This window comes from Bactrocera oleae, chromosome 3 (assembly GCF_042242935.1).
Source record: "Bactrocera oleae isolate idBacOlea1 chromosome 3, idBacOlea1, whole genome shotgun sequence".
In the NCBI taxonomy this organism is placed as follows: Eukaryota; Metazoa; Arthropoda; class Insecta; order Diptera; family Tephritidae; genus Bactrocera; species Bactrocera oleae.
This window is the reverse complement of record NC_091537.1, coordinates 43,790,220-43,809,854: the sequence shown is the minus strand read 5'-3', so window position 1 is coordinate 43,809,854 and position 19,635 is coordinate 43,790,220. Positions and strand designations below refer to the sequence as shown.

Genomic DNA, 19,635 nt, shown 5'->3' with positions numbered 1-19,635 from the left:
AAAAAGTACTCAAAAATTGGGTTCATCGAATTCGTCCTTGCACATAAAGTCGTGGAGGCCATTTGAACGGTGTTATATTCAGAACTTAATTGTATCGATTGTACTTCACATTAAATAAAAAAAATTTTAATTTCCCTAACAATTAGAGTGATTTAAAAAACAAAATCATATCGCTCTTATTGCAAAGTCCTTTACTATGACTTAATAAACAAATTCAATTCCAATATACGTATCATATTACGCAATAATTGTACTGTTATAAACAACACAACAACGTAAAATTTTTTCTTACCTTCATATAATTATAATAAGTAATAACAAATAATATTACCATTAAACAAACTCCCCTCCCACTATTCACTCCACATCCAGTCCATTAAAAAATATTTGGTAAACAACACAAATTCTTATGTCTTGCTTTTGACGAGTTTATTTATTAATAAAGTAACAAAATTTAGGAGAAATAATTGTAATGATAGCGAATTAACATTTATTTAATATAGTTTAAGTTGATAAAGGAGAAAAAAAAGAAAGTTCTAATAATATTCAAGTAACCCAAGAACTGATTTTAATAGAATCGACTTTTTTTTGGGAAGTAATTTTCTTTGACTCAATTCAATCCGAGTTTTTTTTCGAGAACTTTGGACTTCTATTGCTTTCACTCTACATTTATTATATATTTTTTAAACACATAATCAAGTATTTTTTTAACAGTATATTCAAAAGTTCACATTGATAGGATGTAGCTGTATACATGTGCATGTGTAAGGGCGAATAAAATAAACGGTTTATGATTTTATGAAAATGATAATCTATATATCTCTATATATAAAAATGAATCCAGTTGTCACGCTATAACTTTAGAATGGCTAGACCGATTTGGCTGTTTTTTTTTTCGTAGTTTTCTAATACTATGTAGAAGGTTCCTAAATATTAAGAAAATGTCTCTGAAAGATTGGAAAAATACATTTAATTTTGCATATTTTAAAAAACTCGCGTAACGAATGTCATCGTAATTCACAGCCATAGACTATATTGAAAGAGCATCGTTTGTTTGGAAATGTGGTTACTTAATTAAATTCTATCGCACTATTTAAAAGACTAAGAAGTTTGTTGGTTGCTAATAAGTGTTTGTTAATCACTGTAAGTTCAAAGCTTTATATTGATTTTTGGTAACTTCTAATGACTACACAATATTAATTAATTATGAAATTACTAAAGTACTCAGTTATGGCGACACCAGGGAAATAGGGATTAATTTTTATATGGAGATATTATAGATTCCAATTTAAATTGAATAGGTACTAATACCTAAGATGGGACAATTGTCAGCTATACAAAGTAAAGTAGTGTATCAAAGCAACGCTATGGCGGTACGAAGTTCGCCGGGTCAGCTAGTATTAAATAAAACCAAAGGACAAATAAACATGGCGAACAAAACGCAAATATTGAAAACACAGAAAGATCTGTGACTAAATGCAATCAGGATTATCAGTGGATTCCGCACGGTGTCGCATGAGGCGTCTGAAGTCATAGCGGACATCATACCACCAGATATAATGGCACAAGAACTCAAGTTTACGACAATTCCAGAGGCATTCCAAGACGTCTCACAACAGAAGAGCGAAACGAAGAAAGGCAGAAAAGTATATGTGAGTGGCAGAGGCGCTGGGACATCGTAGAAAAAGGAAGGTGGACGTACAAGTTAATCGGAAATGTGCAAGCCTGGATGGAGAGAAAGCACGGCGAGACTGATTATTACATGATCCAATTTCTGACCAATCACGTATGCTTCAGGGAATACCTATTTATATACGGTCACGATATCAGGACAAATTATTCTTTTTGTGGTAACGGCAGCGAAAGCGCTCAGCATATTTTTTTTACCTGTCCGAAATTCGAAATAGAGAGAACAGAGATAAAGGCTGTTATAAAAGAACGGGTGACTCCAGAAGATATTGCATATCAAAGCTGCATTAGATTCTATTTGGAACAATGAGCTCTTGTATAAAATGAAGCTCTTGAAGTTATATTATATTATATATATTATTATTATTCAGAGTTTTCTTCCGACAAACCGATTATTCACAGTCCAACTGGGTGAAGCACAGTCTCTCAAAATTGGCATCTATGCGGGTTGTCCCCAAGGTTAGTGCCTGTCTCCATTGTTATATAACTGATTTCCCGGCGCTAAGGAAAAGCACAGCTTTCGATACCGCAATAATCTGCTCGGGTTCCATTGCAGCGGATAACACAATTTACTCTAACAAAACTTTAACTAATGGAAAATTGTGGTTGATACTAAGTAAATTCCAGCAGTTTTCTTCACAAGAAAGCTTAACTCGCATTTTTCTCACAAAAAAAAAAATTTCTCTTAATTCTATTGACGTCAACTGGGAAAAAAGTGTTGAATATTTATTTATATTTTATTTCTATTATTAATATACGTGATTTACCATATATTATTAAAAAAACTCCTCAGAGCTACATGACAGCGAATGTTGAATTGGTCGCAGCTAGATTGACTTGATTAAATAGGAGGTATAACGATCATTGTGAGCATTCTCCGAGTACTCTCATATTAATAAATTAAAAATTAACGGCTATAAAATATAATCTTAATTATAAATTAGACATGACTATTCTTCAAGGGCTTTTTGTAAATTAAATCAAAGTTACCTTTCAAAATACTAAAACTAAGCTATTCATATTTACATACAGTAAATTTTTTTAAGCAGAAAAGGCGATATCGCCTGTACTCCGCACTTTTATACATTAGTCACTGTAAATACACATATGTATAATTTAAGATGAAGTGAAATAAATTTGAATTTGAAATATTAAATATTAGAGAGAAGAAAAGTAAGGTATTGTAGACAGTTATTTTTTCGACTTGAACGTTTGGTGGACTGATGTTTCGCGTCGAGAAAGACTTGCACCTCGGCGGTGGAATGTACCGATAAGCCGAGTGCTGGATCGCAGTTGCCTTATTTGCACTCACACTAAGGGCGTGTGAGGAAATTCCTGGTGATCCTTATCAAGATAAATTTGATTTTTGTATTGTCACCGGTTCTTAATACGACGACAAAGTTTAAATTAAACTTGTCATTTTTTAATCAACCCCATGATGCCTTAGATTGCGTACATAGTGATTTTAATTTGGAAACTAGTTTATGTATGACACAAAACGATTTGGAAAGTCAAATTGCGAATAATATGTTCCGATAAAAAGAAACAAAAATTACGTTGCAAACAATACAAACTTGCTTATATGTAAACCAAACTGATTTTATTAAAGTAAATGTGGCACCACATAAGAGCTCAATATGTGAAGAAATACTTTCTAGTTGTACTGTGCATCTAATTGTTTCCAGGGCTAATATGTGGCTACTGTTATTGTAATTACCACGAAAAAAATTTAGAATATAAGAAACCATGTGCCATTTGTGCCGTATTCTATGAAAAAAAAACTATAAAATATTTTTTTATTTTAAACAATTACCAAAGCACCTTATTTCAAAAAATAAGTCCGTCCGTTTCACAAATATTAAATGTATTACTATTGAAGATTGCGTAACATTGTTGCGTAAGCTAATTTTACACTATTTTTTAGGATAGAAATATATGTATTTTATATTATAAAGATATTGGAATTTCAACAAATAATTTATTTAAGAAGTTTATATCTTTAAAAATTAAATTTAGAACTATATAATAATATAGCAATGTTTTATGTAAAGAGTCCCTAAATGCTGAAATATAAAACGTTAATAAAATGTGTGATTAAATAAAAGCATACTTAAATTAGAGGAACCATCGGCTCAGTAATTATTTCTTGGTATATCTACAATGATAAATTTTGCTTAATTGTTAAAATTAATTTTTATGACTTGTATGATAATGATAAATTTTGTTTTATTGATTATATGAATTATTATGACTTATAATATCAAATTCTGTTACAATAGTTATTTTTTTCCCGTCCACTCATATTGAATTTTCAGGTTGTCCACTAATAAGTTAATTAATATGCTTAAAAATATGCCCCATATACAAGTATACCTATATCAACATGGTATAGTATCATATTTTGCATTAAACATCATTCTATAACAAAAATTGAAACTATTAAATAAATTATAAATACGGTGTTTTTTATTATCCGCAACACGTTTTAACCCCTCGCCTCGCCTCACGAGAGGCTGCCATGTTGGTTTGATTGTGAACGTACACCAGGGAGGTAGGAAAGTACTGTGAATGGGCACTTGCGCTATTTCCTTGTATCATGCTTTTTGGCGATAGAGAAAAATTTAAACATACATTTATCTAAAATATCTTCGTAGTAAAATTTTGACTTGCGACTTAAAAAATACGATATTTTAAAAAATATACAGTATGGCCCCACATGCATGAAACATAATAATGGTGAATATAACTCCGAGAAGAGGACGAAAATAAGTTAACAAATATCAAAGCGCAAGTGAGTATTTTTAGCACGATAGATAGGTAAATATAATAAATTGTTTGGTTGTGGGCCTTTCTAAAATGCAGAAACAAGGCACATGGCGCCATTTTTTGAGGTTGTATTATATAAAATAAAATTAATATGTACATATTACAAGTAAAAATAACTTTACTGTTTTTTGTGTCAATTAATTGTTTGAAAAAGTTGTCTTTTTTAAAGAAACTTTGTTTGAAAATGATTAATTTTGGTACTCTCAACTACATTTTCGCACAGTTATTGGATTAAATTCGGCAAAATTAAAAATGATCAAATACCATCTCTGGTCGGTACTCGAATCGATTAACAATGTTGTTTTTGATTTTTTTAAATGGTTTTTCAGCACGGGTGTTTGATCAGACCCAATCATGCTCGTTGCAATACTCTGATGTGGACATTTATTGCTTTAATATGAAAACTGTTTTTGCCCACGTATGACAATAATAATGAAATTTAAAAAATTATTAAATGAGTACAAAATTAAATCCACAGAACACTCAATCTCGTTTCTTATTTTCTTAATAGCCTGATAATGCCTAACAATACCCTAGATATTTTCGAAAATGTTATGGCAGTATATGCTGTCTGACACCACCAGACGTATGACGACTGGTCACCTCTAAATTTCGACAAGGAATTCTCCAAGTCGGTGAATTCATCGCACCTGACTATTGAAGCGATCATAGATGATTTATTATTGTTCTAACATTCTCATTAATTACCCAGCAAAACCTGCGAAACCGAAACTCCAATACATGTACACAATTTCCACTTGCTACTAACACCCTCTCACAATCCTTTGAAATGAGTAAGAAATCAATCCATTGTGTCTTTAGTTTGTTTTATATTACAAACTCTTCAATCAAGAGGCATCAAGTAAAAATAAAACATAAGAAGACAAATTGATTTATTAGTAAAATTGAAATGTGTGCAGATGTAATCTAATATTTAATTTGATAAATTAAAATTATGTATATTTATATATGAACATATTAGTTTGAAAAAAAAGTTTTAGGCCTTACGCATAAAAATTTTCTAAAACTGTAGGCTGAGGAAACGGCAAGCGTATGCTTTACACACTAGGCTAATATGGAATGCACCGTCGCGCTTTTCTAAATGCAGTTTTGTTGATTTGCTCTAAACTTAACGAAAGTGTGAGCGAGAAGGGCATAAAAAATTACACGTATATAAAAGTTGACCGCATTTGGATTTATAGCTACTCTGAGCTTATGAGAATATTATTTTATTGAAATTCTCTTCATACGAATAAGTTTAAAAATGAATAGAACAAGATGGGAAGAAAATAGAAAATTTTCTGCTCATCTAAATCAGTGTTTTACACCAAAAATTTAGATCATTGTATAAGCCTACCTAGATTTATACAATGATTTAGATAGATTTACGCTTATATTAGGCGTGTTACGAATATATATAATATTATCCGATCCGTTCATAGCTGCTAGTATTCATCCTAAATGATTGATGGATGAAAAAGCCATTAATTTCCTTAGGGAGGTTTGGTTAAGCCCTCCTAAGGAACCGGTAATAGTTGAAGTAATAATTACTAAGATAATAAAATTGCTTTGTATAGTGTAAGAAATTAATATAAGGGGGGCGATTTTTTGTCATGTTATTAAAGTGAGTGCACTGCTGGATTGACCGCATTTGGATTTATAGCTACTCTGAGCTTATGAGAATATTATTTTATTGAAATTTTCTTCATACGAATAAGTTTAAAAATGAATGGAACAAGATGGGAAAAAAATAGGAAATTTTGTGCTCATCTTAATAATTGTTTTACACCAAAAATTTAGATAGATTTACGCTTATATTAGGCGTGTTAGGAATAAATATAATATTATAATCGTTTACTTGAGTAAAAATTTAGATATCGCGAAGAAACTGGCCGCACTAACAAATAGATGTTATTCGGAGAACAGAGAATTTGTAATGAAAATTTCTTAAATTTCATCACCCTCTGAATTATAAGATCGGAAAGTTAAATATAATTAAGTGATTCATAAATTTACATGTGTTCAAAATCTAGACACTAGGTGTTGCACGGGATATTATTTCATGTTGTTCATATCTTGAAAAGGACTTGATTGACATGAACCAAGGTAACCAATCGCAGGAGTATCAAACCAGATGTTTTGAAACTTTAAATAAGATTTCAAAAAATCTTAATCGGAAAATAAGAGGTTTGAAATCAAAAGTTTTTAAAAATTCAGTCATTAATCAATGAAAGAAATTCCAATTACCCTCTGTGGAAAATCTGGATAAGACTACAAGCACCATCACTCAGAACAAAGACTGACACTTGGGTCAGAATAACTCTAAAAACGATCAGGAATTTTCAGAATAATTAGCGAACATATTTTCTCCACATGAAACACTCGTAGATTTTTCTCATATTTTTATCTATTCACTCAAGGAAACGAAGTAATCTCAAGATACATAAGAAGTGATCTGAGTGAAGTAATCAAAACCCTAACAAAAATCACTCGGTTACGACCTGATTACTGCCAATGCTCTGACAAATATTCCTTCAATAAATCAAAAAATATAGTAAAAATTACCAACATTTTTAATGAGTCATTTCAGCTTAAATACGTGCTAACTTATTGAAAAACTGTAGAAGTTATTATGATTTAAAAGCCAGCAAAACCAGGTTATCGTCTAACAGGCCTAAGTCGCTCCTACCGATAACGTTCAAACTTTTTGAGAAAATTCATTTAAAACGACTCTAAAAAATCATAAAACGAAAAACAATAATTCCAGCGCATCAGCTTGTATTTTGCGTAGCATAACAATTTGATGATATATAATATTAATCAAGCTACAATGGAGACATCGGCAAAAAACATTACAATAGTTGTGTGATTGACTTTCGGCCAAGCTCATTTAGAAATGGTCTAAATCGATGCATAGCTTTTCTATCCCGAATTCAGTGGTTAAGGTCAGGTCACTAAATAGTTTTTACACATTTATTTAATATTAAATAGTGCACAAATAGTTTTAAATCGTAATTAAAGTTTTCTTAAATTTTACTTATTTGCACAATAAAAAAACATATTTTGAAAACAAAAAAAATTAATAAAATTACGGTTTTTACACTTATGATTATTAACTCCTGTTGAAATAGTCCTAGTCCTTAACACATGAGTGAATTTTCAGAGTACGCGAGCGTAAATGGTCTTGTATATTTCAAAGGTCTAAATTTAAAAAGATGTAGATGTCACACTAATGAACCGGCGTTACACCACTGTCGCCAAGAAGAAGAGTTCTACGTTAGCGTAGCGTAGAATCGTGTATGTCGTACACAGGGTTATACTGCATTAAAAATAATAATTGAATTAACATTTGAATTACATTATTTGTTTTTTTTTGCAATCCTAAATACGGGATTCAAAAATAAATGGTTAATCCCGCATACCGGATAAAAAGATTTTTAATTTTTAATTCCAACTACTGGATTGAAAAATTAAAAAAGAAAAATTTCAATCTGAAGCATATAATTAAGAATTAAAAAGAAAATGTTTGATTAGAATTCACAACATCGGGATAACATACGGGTCTAAAAATGATAATCAATTTTTTAATCCCAACATTGGGAGTGTTTATAATTTTAAAAAATCGCAACCCTGGTGCGTACGTAAGTGCAGCTTTTCGGTACTATTTGGGGATATCGCCGTTACAATTAGAGTCAGAAGTAGAATTGTCAAATAAATTCCCAAAGAGATAATTATTTAAAAATGGCTAAATTTAATGATCTACAGATTCCACAACTTAAAAAGGAGCCAAAGCAACGTGGTTTGGCGACAAATGGAATAAAGTCTGAATTACAATCACGGTTACGAGAAGCCATGAAAGCAGAAAACATTAATGTCGACAAATATGTGTTTCAATTGCAATTAGAGGAAGATAATATTGAAGAAAAGGAAGAGATTCAATGCTCGTCAAAGATTATGGACATCAACATGTTTCTTATTGAATTGTCGTAGATAATAATAATAACCCAACGATTACCCTCCTCCCGCCCAACCGACGCGAGTGGCGCAATCCGCATACGTGCGGAATTAGCCGAGTCAGAAAAGGCAAGAGAGTTTTTTAAGTGTTGAGATCTAAAACTGCTCAGCTACAGAAACAAAAATTTCAACAGCTAAGATCCAAGTTACAATATAATAAATTGTTACATATTCATTTATTAAGAGAAAACAATAAAGTCTTTTTAATTTTGAAAAGTGGGTCAGATAAGTCAAATGTGCTGGAATGAGAATTAAAATCATGACATATACGGCGGAATGGCTCATTTAGTTCAAAATTTGATCTACACCATTTTAACAGTAAAGGTCTAAGCTGCCTCGAAAAGCGAACCGGGATATTAAATTTAATTTCAGACAGGAGAAAAGAACTACAAACTGTTCCATTCAAGATTTTCACTAAGAATATTATGCCAAGCATTTCCCTATGACTAGAAAGTGTGGGTAGATTAATAAGTTTTAAACGACTAGTGTATGGAGGTAGACTTACCCTAGAATCCCATCGGAAATGCGCTAAGGCGAAAAGTAAAAATTATTTTTGAACCGACCACCATGCAACCAAATTGTGTAAGTCAGTTTGCAACAGACACCTTTCCTTAGTTGAAGAGTATGATTTAAAAAGTTTTACGTCAGCGTATAATAAAATTTTTGAGAATTCTATTACTGAAGAAATATCGTTAATAAACAACAGGAACAGAATCGGGCCATTACAACACATTAATTGTATCTGAAAGTGTATCCTCAAATATCACTCGTTGTGTTCTATTATAAAGATAGGAAGATACCCATTGAAGGAATTTTGGCTGAAAGCCCAGCAGATCAAGTTTATGTATGAGTATCGAGATATTTACTTTATCGAAAGCTTTGCTAAAGTCTGTGTATATAACATCCGTATGCTTATGTTCCCTGAAAAATGACAACAGAATCGACACAGTTTAAAGAGGAATGCACGTATAACCCAACAAATAGCAGGGGTGTCATCACAAATGTTAGCACAAAAATCTCAATTGTCCTTGTTAGAAATGGATGAATACAAATATCGTCACTTCGAGCTACAATTAAAGCGTCTAATTATGTCAACAGGCTTTTTCTAAAATAAAACCTCCATCCTTTGATGACATAGTTACGCTCTATGTTTTTAAGCTTCAATTCGAAAAAACGGCATCTGCAAATAAAAGGATCTGCAGCGGAGATATTACATACCATTCCAAACTGCGAGTCGAGTAGTTATGAAACGTTGATGATTGCATTAGAAAGACGGTATGGTAGTGAGCACAGGAAGCAAATCTTCCAAATCAAGTTCGAAAATCGTCGCCAGAAATTGATAGGTTAGCTCATTTATCTATGCACATAAAGGTCTTGGAGGTTATCAAGGACACGAAAATTCGGATTTCCAAACTCTAAAGAAACGGTTAAGTACTGCGCCAACAATAAGCAAGCCAGATAAAGATGGCCAACGAATATTGCAAAATGTGGATGGAATGTCCCGCCGTCCCTGTAATTTAGAATGCATACATTGCCCAAAATCTGAGCCCAAAAAAGACATTATAGATGTCCGATTAATGACAATCACAACAGATTGGGATCCGGAGGAGCTACGGAAATGTCAACAAGAATATCCAAATTTAAAAAGTGTAATACATGTATTGGAGATAATATCGGTTAAAGGGCCAAGGTCTAGGAGTCATGGCCAGATAAAGCATTACAATTCAGGTGCGCCATTTGAGCGAATTGTCCTGGGTGTAGCTGGTTTATTACCCACTAGTAAGTAAGGAAACAAATATGTTTTGGTACTCATGGACTATTTCAGTAAATGGCCAAAGGCATAAGCAATTCCTAACCAAGAGGCAGAAACAGTAGCTGATGTATTCAACGCTAATTGGATAACGAGATATGGTGTTCCAATAGAATTACGTTCTAACCAAGGGAGGAATTTTTAATCTACTCTAATTCAGGAGATGTGCCAAAAATTGGGTATCCGAAAAACCAATACGACTGCACCACATCCACCGCCCGATGGCGTGATAGAACGAATAAATCGAACAATGGAAGAATATTAGAGGAAAGTTGTGGACAAGTATCAAAATCTCATATATCCTTGCTCCTGATGGCTTATCGGTCTAATCTACATGAAACAACGAGGCAGACTCCAGAAAAGGTAATTTTTGATAATGATCTTCGCTTACCGATTGATTTGAAATTTGGATTCAACGCTAACGACAGGTAAGGTAATTTTTGGTAATGATTTTCGCTTACCGATTGATTGGAAGTTTGTAATTAACGCCAACGACAGAAGGAATGCCAAGGAAGTCAACAGCCTCCTAGAAGACGAGATGAGGAATATACATGGTATGGTGAGGTAGCGCACCAAAACTATGAGTGATAAAATGAGAGCAAAATACGACAAGGCAATGAACTCTTAGGGTTTTATTGAAGGAGATTAGGAATTGTTATATAACGATGTAGTGTATCGCATACTTACGAAGGAATAAAATGAAAGTAGTTCATCTGGACGCGGCTTGCAGCGTTTGATATTGCAAATTTGTCTAAACGCGACGATCAGACTTAGGTGGAAGGCAGTGTGGCGAGCACGAATACCAGAACAAATTATAATCGACGATAAATTGCTAGAATGAACTAGACAGCGATTTCGTTGTTGCAAGAATGTTCTAGTGGCGAAGTTTTGTTAAAGATCGACTATATAAGAAAATTAGTGTTAACGCGTAAAAAGCAATTAAGATATGTATAAGTAAAAAGTTGTAAACTCGGATAAAAATTAGTAAAGCCTTAAATTGTTTGGACTATAAATAAACATAAGTATATAGCCTTTAAATTAGACTTTTATTTAACAATCAAGTGATCGATCATATAGCCTTGCAGGGTGTTTTCAAGTGACAATACCATTGGCAAATATTGACGTATTAACGGTATACTCATATTTACATAATGAAAAACATATATATATTCGACTAACCCATGAAAATTTAAATTTGAATATTATACAACTGGCTTTTGTGAAAATTGGGGCAAAGCAAATGAACGAAGATATGTAATTGCATTTGAATCTCTTTGGCTGCGAATACACTACCAAGGATGACATGATGCGAGACTCTCACATTTTCCCTAATTTTTCTCTCCTTCTCTTTCCCTGATTATGAAGATTAGGGAATTTTGAACAGCTCATAGCAAAAAAGGCGGGATGCCAGAAATAAACCCGCTAAAAATAACTAGGAAAAGCAGTGCGAAACGAAATTTTAAGGAACGACACAACGTGCAACTAAAAATTTTTTGCTAATTCAATTAAAAACGTTAATCATAAAATCGTGCTATTTTATTATGACTTGTATTGCTTTTTTGTTATAGTTTTTTTTAATTTATATAATATTTTATTATGTTATATGATTTAAAAAAATTTTATAATATGAATACACGTATGTAGGGATGTGCTATATTTGCGTGATATAGGCCCGAGCATCTAAACATGATATCGAAATGTAAAATATCCAAAATTTATTTTTGAAATACCCAATCCATTTTCTTTCAACAGTCGCATGATTGACAAATGTTATAAAAATATGGGTTTTGACAGCTCTCTCTCGAATCAAGGAATTTCGTATCCTGTTATCCTTAACACTACATTAATACAACTAGAGCTGCAAAACTATTGAAAGTCTGGTCACCCATAGTTTCGATAGTTTAAAAAAAATACAATCGATAGTTTTTCAACATGAAATCTACATACCTCTTGCTGGTTTAAAATTAGAGCCCTTAACTTTGTACACATCATTTTTATGAAATAATATTTGGATTTATTTATAACATACATATAACATTACTATATAAACTGCTCTGTAAGCAGACGAGTTATCAAAAGGTATATATTTTTACATCTACTAATGTAATATGGGATCAAGAAATTTATACCTAAAATACTTTTCGGTAGACTACTTTATTCCTCAATAATCCACTTCTTTTTATTTCAAAATAGCAATTTCTTGACGTTTTTAGTCATAAGTGTTGTCCTCCTATCTAATATTAGCAATCCACGCTGGCTAAAATTAATTAACATGATATTCATTTATATTCAGACTAATACTATGTTCGCACCGAATTGAAATCCTCTTGAAAACACAATTTGTGGATTGTGGAACTAAAGTCGTTCTGACCGAAATTGTGTGTTTTCGATGAGTTTTCATTGACAGTTCACACATCTATTTGTTTACATTTGTACACCTACAAGAACAGTGACGGTCATCTGATGGGTAATATGACAGTCATAGCTGAAAAAATTTTATCAGCGGGCAGAACAAAGTTTCTATGATTTTCTTAAGATCCTTGTTTTTTTTTATTTGTTTGTTTTGTTTTTTCTGAGTCATTGATGACCATTAATCCGTCATAGTAGAAAATTGACAGTTATGACTGAAACACTATCAGAAGTGAAAAATTCTTTTGGGCAGTAGATAATATAATTTTTATTTTTTTAATAAATTTTAAACTATCAATATTAGTTATAATACAATAATATACTTAAATATAAAAAGAAATGCAACAAAATATATAATAAAATATGAAAATAATAATAAATTTTCACTTGATGCCATCTCCTCATCTCAATAGCTCTGCGTACGTCTTTCTCCAATCAGTGGATAGTTCTGAATTTAAAAATGCAAATGTAAATTAACAGTACTGACATATCAAACGTGAGTGTATTGGTGAACCCATCAGCAGTTTCTTGTAGGGTACGTTTAGGCCAATTATGGAATGTAAACAAATTGTCAACTGACATTTAGGGCTGGCAAAATATGTCTTCTAATAATATCGAATAAACTAGAGCAGGTACCGATTATAATGAGTGGAATGTAAGTTTTCAAGGGGTTTCGTTTGACAGATTTTGTATGGATGAAAACACAAGTTTTCTCGTGAAAACCTCTTTTGTCTATGAAAACACGAATTTTGTGTCGGTGCGAACATAGTATGATGCCCCTTTTCTTTATTATTTATTTTTTTGTTGTGAGTTTCGCTCACACTTCTTATTTAAGCTCAAGCTATTTTACTTAACACTTTTTACTAACAATGAAAGTGAGTTCTGTCATTGGCTATCTGGAATGGAATTGCTCTCAAGCATTCGGCTTTACTCCTTATATATCCCATAATTCACTCATATGCGTGAATCTATGCTTCTCCATCTCTCTCCTAATATCAGCTCAACTAGGTTCAGACCTCAGTCAGCAGTAGAGACTCTCCCTGTCTCTGCCACCAGACTTCGCACATAATATCTTCCAATTTCATAACTTTTTTCTCCAAAATCAGGAGTACTAAATAAACGGGAGCTTTTTTACTACAAGCCATCTATTGGTTAAATCACCGGTTAATTACCCAACAGCGCTACCAAAAATTTCTGAAAAGGTGACTATGAATTTCGTAAGGCCCAGTTGACAATACTAACCGAAACTCTTGTATACGTATTATAACGGGTATCTCGATAAATCGTCTACCTTGTAACTCACACGAGTTTGATCACTAGATTGTTAAATAAAAGTCCCAATTTAATGGCTTTTGTCACTGTGTTTCCGTCCATACCATCTGACCGCGGCGCCAAAGAAATCATAATCGTGCCATTAGAACACATACCAAAATATTTGTTATGTACATAACATTTTATAGAATTATATTGTGACAACATGGATGATAGAACAAAATCGAGCCTACGATAAACTGCCAGAAGCGACTAGTTAACAAATTCGTAGTTGCCAGAATGTAGAAGCAACGTTTTGTAAAAACTTTACTATATAAAGGCTGCCGGATTGTGCAGCAAACATAGTTCTAGTTTGAGTGTTGTCGTGATAAGAACAATTGAGACATAAGAAAGAAATTGTAAGCTCGAATATCTAGCAATAAGTGTTAAGTTGTTGGATTTAGAAATAAAGATAAGTGTATAGCCCTTAAATTGGGATTTTATTTAACAATCCAGTGATCGAACTCAAGAGTAAGATACAAGGTAGACGATTTATCAAGAAATCCGTTACAATATTATAAAACATAACAATAAATCAACTATATACTTGGGTTCATATCCAAAGTTTATTCATATTAATAGTACTAGGAGTTCGGAACTGATCTATTTTCATTTTTATTTATTATTAAAGTGTATTACTACTGTTAAAACAACTCAATTATAATTATTTAAGACAAAAAAATTAACTAATTGTAGTAATAAATAAGTGTTCTCCAGAGCCCTACCCCGGCGGTCGAAAATAATAAGCTTAAAAATTGCAAAGCAAACATGTAAGGTATAGAAAAAATTATAAAAAAATATTTGCGTCCTACCAAGTTGCCTAAAAATTAGACTTAAATGATGACGCCTAAAAGAATAGGCAGACGACCAAACTGGCAGCACATTTATTGAATTACAATAGATCAGCTTTCAAAAGGTTAAGAAGGAGTTTAATCCTAATATGAATATATAGACTATTTATCTGCATAACAAATTCATTGGGAAGCACACACCATTCTTATTTTATTAAAATTTTAAAATAAAAGTTTCCGTTAAACTTAGTATATAATTATTATTTTGACCATCTCGGTTGAACCACAAGTTTATTTAAAATTATAATAAATTTTATATTATATGTAATAATATGATGTAGACGAGGGGAGCGTTGAGAATCCTATTCCGCGAAACGACTTTCGGGTGATGGCGATCAAAATCAGGAGGTATCGGTGTCCAACAGTTGTCAACGAACAGTTGCGCGTAAGATCGCTACCTTGTCGAATCAGGTGTATATGCGAATGTTGATGTGGCGCTCAGGCCCGTAGACGAAAACGAATGTAAAGATAGTATGTTGTGTTGTCCTGTGTGGTGTCATCTGGTGTGGTGTATTGGTGAGTATGTGGTAGACATTATTAGGGGGCGCCAGTTTTTCCCGAGTAGAGTGGTGTACTTGGAGGAGGCAGTTTAACTCATTTAAACATGATATTCAGAAGATATTTGTTAAATCGCAATCTAAAAACCCAACCCACACAGGTTTATCTCCTTTAATTGTTGCACTAGAATTTTTCAGTTTATGAATACTCACATAAGGTGATCAAAGTAAAAATGGCGAAATATTGCAAGAATGGACTTAGGTAAATTGGTAATTTTCTTTACACTTTAAACCACATCGAAAATACGTGGAGAGATAAGTAGTAAAAACTTTTTATTGAATGTAGGACGACTACCAGTTACAGTTATATGTGAATGGGTTTAAAAGACACCATGCTGCAAAGATGTGCCGAAAGTATACAGAACAAAGAAGAGCTACAAACAATCGATTATTTTTAATTCCCTAACTAGATTTACCAACTATTTTCATAAACTTGCAAAATTTCACTTAATAAAGCTAAAAGTTGTTACATACAGTTAGAATTTTCAAAAAATCGATTTTTTTAAAATTGTTTTTTCTTAATGCACATATTAAAGAATACACACAGAATATTTCATATCGTTCCGGAGAGTATTTTCGAAGTTAAACGCAAATTTGAAAAGGCGTTTCAGAGTGCTTGGAAGTACAAGGCCGAGCGACAGCGACTACCTGACCAAACTTTAAACGCGTTTTGCTCAGAATGGTGTTTTCAAAGTCGGTGACCAACAATTCTCGAAAACGGCTAAACCGATTAGATTCAAATTTTAACACGAGCTTCTTAGTTAGTCTTCTTTTAGTAATTAATCGAAGATTGTTTTTCTACGATAAATATTTTTGTTTTTATAAACATTTTAAGTCCGAAATTTCGGTGAAAAATTGATTTTTTTTTTAAGAAACCGCCCTTTTGTCAAAAAACTTTATTTCGCTCGATTAGTTACTCGATTTAACATCACTTTAACGAAATCTGCTTGGTTATTTAATTTCAGATCCAGTTCAGAGATAAAGTGGTCACCGCAAAACGTCTTTTTTGAGAGGAGCTCCCGGAGATCAGCAGTAGCTCTGTTTTAAATAAATATTTTAACTAGTACTAAGTTTTAAATTATAGGTTAAAGACACCATAATATGTGTATAAATTTTTGAATCAATATATTTAAAAGTTTTCTCCGAAAATCTTCTGGAAAGTTCACTTTTTTCGGCCTTCTAACTGTATATAACCCTATAAAGCTACATAATGATAGTCTAGTAATACCAAATTTGAAGTCTAATTTTGGATAACATCACAACAAGTCACGGCAACGGAAATACAATACTTTGAAGAAATTAGCGCGGAAACTAGCACATACAATCATAAGCCCAATGCGTAAGAAAAGCATTAACGATCACACGTACACAAGAGTTTCGGTTAGAATTGTCAATAATGTCTTAAGAAACTCATAGAAGCTTTAACAGAAATCTTTGATAACGCTGTTGAGTAATTAACTAGTGATTTAACAGATAGGTTGCTTCCAGGGATGGTAGCCTCAAAATCCTTTTTTCATTCTTGGCTTAGTTGCGGGCATGTAGTTTCAAATTTGTAAGTACCGAAAATTTTTGAAATAATATACAAATTATTAAATTTAACTACTAACCGGCTGCAAATAACGTCAGTTACTTATAGATGCAGCCGCAATTCAGAATTTTAAACGCAACTGTTTTCCAGCATTTTAATAAGACTTAAGAACCGTGCAAAAATAAAAATTGTAAAGAAACCTCCATTTTATTGAGTTGTCCTAATTTTGGAGAGTTAAATTATGAAATGGAAGCATATTATGTAAACATTCAGTTGTGATCGAATTTCGTAATATATGTACGCTATTTCACATTAATTTCTTTGGCGACTATCCAGATGAAATTCTGTGGCCTCTATAGTTTCGATAATTCCTGGGAAAAGCAATTGAGTGCAAAGCCTGGTAGCAGAGACACGTAGAGTCTGTCATGTACATACTCATACATACTCTCGGGGGCAATGTTTCGCCAGAGTGAATTGCTAACATCAGATATCCGAACAGCACTAAAGGCTAAAAACGTCAACAAATTGCTATTTTGTAAACAAAAACAGATAGATTGTCGAGAAATAAAATACTTTACTGAAACGTTCTTTAAGTATTAACTTCTCGATCTCATATTACATTAGTAAATGTAGATATAAAATATGTGCTTTTTCACAACTCGTCAGCTCTTAGCGCAGTTTATATAGTAAAATAAAAGATTGTATACAAATGTAACCTTAATAATTTTTTTTGTGTTTTTCGTTATTGTTCATGTTGTATTTTATAAAAAATCCAAATATTATTTCATAAAAAATAAGTATACAAAGCCATGGTCTGTTAATTTAAACCAGCGATATGTTAGTAGATTTCAAACGAAAAAACTATCGATAGTAGTCTTTTGTGAATAGGAAAAGCGTTGCTGTGTATCGCGAATAGCAATATTTTGTTTGTTGGAATTTTAAATATGGAACTAAAAAACAATTGGATTGTGAAAAACTATAAAGCAAAATGACTGCCATCTTTCAAATAGAAAAATTGGACGAATCCAATTACTCGCGTACACTCCGAAATGTGGTGTGTGCCCGTCAAATTAGACACAATGTCAAATGCTGAGAAAGTGACCTTTGATATTAAAAATTAACAAGTAAGGAATTGCTAAGTTCGGGTGTAACCGAGCAATTTATACTCTCGCAACGGCTCAAAGCCTTCTAAATACCTCCAGGTGTTGACAATATTACCACGAGAGGGTTCAACTTCATTGTTCGCCGAAATCGTGAATGGATTACATACAATAAAATGTTGTATCTATTATTAACTTATTCATAAATTCCTTTAGTTTTATCACTATATTTTACTTCAAGTCAGCGAAAATTATACTAAAATCATTGGGGACAGAGAAATGGAATGGCTGATTTGATTAATTTTAGACATTACTCGGTATACTTGAGACCTTATTTTCAAGCTATTTTATAAATTTATAAATATATGGAGTAAGGTCAACCGGACATTTCCAAATCCTGAATAACAGTAATATGGGGGCTAAGGCAAGTCTTCGCCCGATTGTATCCATTTTAGCCACATATATACACCGTTACTAGAAAAACATGCTTTCTCAATTTCATTAAAATAACTAGCACAATGGCCGATATATGTGGTATAAAGTCAAATGAAAAATCGAAAATCTTTATATTAGGTATATGTGGTTTAAAGAAAGTATTGGATCCGATTGAACCCATTTTTGTCACAAAGGTATATTATTATCAAAGAAACATTTTTCCTGAAGTTCTATAATATATCTTGCAGATTGACCGATATTTTCCGCAAAAAGTCTGTCACATGCACTGGGATTCACATTTTTGGCCTCTGGGTTCTTGAAAGTTATGATGATAAGTGTAAGACGCATATGGAATTTAGAATTGTGCTATGAGAAGTAAGCGTGGTTGTAGTCAGGTTTCGCCGCATTTAGTCAAGTTTTACATCGGCTCCTATAAAACCCTCTTGTACGTTTCCAGACGAAAAATTCAATGTCTCTGACTCATTTAGTTATTGATTTATCACACTTTTAGTTGTTTTTAACATAACCGTTAAATAAGGAATGGGCGGGTTTACCATGCGATTTCATCCATTTTCATACTGTCGAAGGAAGAGTCAAAAATATTTATTCAGTGCAAGTTTAAGTCATATAACTCGAATGGTTTAGGAGATATATTAGCGGCCGGAACCACGCCCACTTAAAACTTTTTTTTAAAACTGCAAATGCCTCTCCCTAATGCAATTCGTTATACGAAATAACAGTCTTGTAGCGTAATGTGGAGCACAGGCGGATTTCAACTCTATTATATGTACATTATGGTTCTATTATTTCTTTCTATTTTTATAAATTTCTAGTAATTATTTTAGATTAGCTTTTAAATATTAGCATATATCATCTCATGTATACATTACAAACTAAATTTTCCTTCTTACAATCTTTTCTTTGGTTAACCTTTATATGTAGGGTTTTCCATAAAGAGTGATATGATTTAAAACATAACAAAAAAAAAACACTAATTGTTAAGGAAATTCAAATGTTTTTTATTTAATGTGAAGTACAATCGATGCAAATAAGTTCTGAATATAATGTCATTCAAATGGCCTCTACGGCCTTTTTTGCAAGAACG

The 19,635-nt window shown here is 32.4% G+C and overlaps 1 long non-coding RNA gene across 4 annotated transcripts; it reads left to right on the top strand.

Annotated features, from left to right (window-relative positions):
- Positions 1-4,123: 4,123 nt before the first annotated feature.
- Positions 4,124-16,627, top strand: LOC118681008 (uncharacterized). 4 transcript variants are annotated; one of them, XR_004976643.2, is made up of 3 exons: positions 4,124-4,480; positions 15,192-15,426; positions 16,433-16,627. It is a non-coding gene; the product is annotated as an uncharacterized lncRNA (long non-coding RNA). The 4 variants fall into 4 exon arrangements; XR_011395200.1 differs by lacking the exon at positions 4,124-4,480 and adding an exon at positions 5,752-6,621; XR_011395201.1 differs by lacking the exon at positions 4,124-4,480 and adding an exon at positions 12,254-12,418.
- Positions 16,628-19,635: the final 3,008 nt, after the last annotated feature.